General features: G+C 37.5%; 1 non-coding gene across 1 annotated transcript; it reads left to right on the plus strand.

Moving 5' to 3' along the window:
• The first annotated feature begins 2,116 nt into the window (after positions 1-2,116).
• LOC127485061 (small nucleolar RNA SNORD72) lies at positions 2,117-2,190 on the plus strand. The gene has a single exon (XR_007912260.1). It is a non-coding gene; the product is annotated as a small nucleolar RNA SNORD72 (small nucleolar RNA).
• The last annotated feature ends 1,022 nt before the right edge of the window (positions 2,191-3,212 follow it).

A 3,212-nucleotide genomic window follows, 5' to 3' on the forward strand; every position in this document is an offset into this window, starting at 1 on the left:
ACCAATATACTTATTGAAATAACTCAGTCACAAAAGACAAATGCCATATGTTTTCTCTGATCTGTGGTACCTAATAGAATACCAAAATATATTCTATAGCAGTGAATTTACATTTTGAGATTCAATGATTGCTTATAGCCCTTGTCGTCGTCGTCGTCGTCGTCCTCCTCCTCCTCCTCCTTCTTCTTCCTATTTCTTGAACTTTTTACATAGTGTAGGGTTAATCTTATCAATGTAAAGTAAACTGAAAATAGATCACTGTAAAAATTAAAAGAGGGGATAAAAGAAGAAGGAGGAGGAAGGGTGAGTGCATGGGCAGAAGGAGAATAGGGTGGGGTGTTTCACGATGTTATTAAAGCTATATATATGAAATACATGAAATTTGTATATACCCTAAATAAAAATGATACCAACTTTAGAAAAAGAAACTCTTACAATTTGTACTTATTTTATTTGTTTCTTCAGTCTTCTACACATACACAACTAGACCATAATCTGCAAAGGAGCAGTGACCATATCTAGTATTACTGCATATTATATCTCTAGCACCTAACATAGTGTCTGTATATATCTTTGCATTCAATAAACAGTTGTGGGTGACAGAGAGCAAATAAGAGGGGAGACAATACAATCCAGGTAGATCTAACTCCAGGGGCTGTGCTCTTAACCACTAAATTACACTGATTAATTGCTATGGGCTTCTAGTACCAACTTTTGGCCAAGTGCATGGTTCAGTTATCTGCAATGTTCACAACAAACCCAGCTCCATGTGTTGTGTTAAAGCCTACAAAGTAGCAACAGGTAGAGTTTCTAGGATAGTCTATTAAATTCTACCTTAGTCTGTTTGTCACTCCCATAGTCCAGTTCTAGACATCATTGTTCCAACTGCAATATACATTCCAACAAAGCAAGGTACAGGAGAGGCACATCTGTCAATGTGCTATTCCTGCATGCTAGTAGCCTTGACACAAGAACTGGCTGTTTTACTCTCTTTCCCTCTATGTAATTTAAAGTAGTCCTCTTTCTAAGCCCTTCAGTGACTCTGTCATGAAAAACTGTTAAAATTAAAAGAAAATTTTCCTGATTAAATCCCCTCTCCACACTTCCAAGCCTTCAGTTGTCTATTTATGACTATGAGCTTCATTTGACTAAGTTCTATTTCTAGGCCACTAATATCTCATGCAGAGATGTATTCAGCATTCCATGTGGTGTCATTTTCTGAAGGGGGTGAAGTTTCATCTCCAATGCCTTACTATCCTTTTTTTTTTCACAGAGTTTTAGAACACACAAACCAACTGTTTTGATGGAATATCTCCCTTCTGTTCTTGCCATTCCTATGCATGAATTCTGATGGTAAAGAGTGAATGTGTAGCCTGTGATATACTGGAGAACAGTTCTCAAGGGAAAAAGTCACCATCCTCTGAGAAAGACTTGATAATTTCTAGGTCTCTGTGAAATCCAAGCTAAAATATCAACTTTTTTTTTTAAAGTTCTCACAGGGGCTGAAAAATCTGAGGTCTACTACCAAGAACCCCTTTTCTTCCTTGGATGGGGATGTCCCTAAACCAATCTGAAAATTTTTGTTTGAGACTTTAAGGAATGTAAATCAACTAACTTGGTTCAGTGGGTGTGTTGTTCTTTGTGGCATCTTCAAAGGATGTGGAGGGTTTGGCTTGAATCTCAGATGTTCAGATTCAGGGATTTCTGATCTTCAGAAATGGAATCAACCTGAGTTTTGGATCATATAATGAAATAGAGTAATGTACAAGAAACTCAGAGTTTAGCTCTGTGTATCAGTATCTTCAATGTTCTTATTATTGAATCAAGTCACACAGAATAAGCATTTAATATATGCCAGGCATTGCCCCATGTGTTTTTCATTCACACAGTTATTTAACCTTTATAACAACCCTAGGAATTGGGTAATATTGTAATTCCCACTATATATGAGGAAGCTGAAGTAACAACTCACCTCATGATCACAAACTCAGCAGTTCAGATTACTTGACAGCAGTTTTGATAATAACAAAGGTCTGTCTGACTCCAAACATTACAGTCTTAACCACAATCTTATATTGCCTCCTGATGCATTTAATAGGGCTACATGAAAAAATAGAGATTATATATGATGTTGCAAATGTCTGAACTTATGAAGAAAATAATGATTTTGATGTTTAACTGAGATAAGCAAAAAAAGAAAGATGAAAACAAAGAGAGAGAGAGAGAGAATATGAAATGAGCATGAAATGACCATGGTTGTGTTGTTTTCATAGTAAAGCAAGAATGAAACTATTCTAAGCTAACTTTGAGAGAAAACTGAAAATTATCCTAATGTCTCAGAAAACAGCTTTGGAAAAAGAACACAGCTTTGAACTGATAAAAATTCCTAGACGAGGCAAACCTATACAGGAAGAAGTCGCTATGGGGAGTAGGAAACAAGAGACTTCTAACTTGGATGGAAAGGACGAAAATATTCTGAAATTAGACTGTGATGATAATTTTGCAATTCTGAATACACCAAAAGCCGCTGAGTTTTACAACGTAAAAGGGTGAATTTTATGATATGTTAATTATATTTCAATAAAACTATTATTTAAAAAAAAAACAAGAGGTGAGAATGAAATCAGAAGGCTTTAAGAACATGTTGGCAGAAACTTACATCAGAAATAGAGATATAAAATGCTCATTGTCACTTGTGATCTAACACTCTGAAGACACTAGGAGTCCTATTCCCAAGCTTGCCAGGATGTTTAAAACACAACAGCACTGGGGACAGCATTGTGGCGTAGCTTATAAAGCCATCACCTAAGATGCCAGCACCCCCAGTGGGTGCTGATTTGAGTTCTGGGTCCTTCACTTCCAATCCCCCTCCATACTAATAGCCTAGGAAAAGCAGTGGAAGATGGTCCAAGCACTTGAGCCCCTGCAACTCACATGGGAGACTCAGATGAAGCTCCTGGCTCCTGGCTTTGACCTGGCTTAGCCCTGGATGTTGTAACCATTTGGGGAATGAATGACAGCAGATGGGAGATATTTCTCTCTCTCTCTCTCTCTCTCTCTCTCACACACACACACACACACACACACACACACTTACTCTCTATATATACATAACTCTTTCAAATAAATAAGTAGCACACACACACACAACAGCATTGCCCTACCACACTGCAGTGCCTCCCTTCAGAATTTGCATATGACAGTAGGAGTGG

The sequence above is a fragment of the Oryctolagus cuniculus genome, chromosome X (genome assembly GCF_051225735.1).
Source record: "Oryctolagus cuniculus isolate XC-2025 breed Fujian yellow rabbit chromosome X, ASM5122573v1, whole genome shotgun sequence".
In the NCBI taxonomy this organism is placed as follows: Eukaryota; Metazoa; Chordata; class Mammalia; order Lagomorpha; family Leporidae; genus Oryctolagus; species Oryctolagus cuniculus.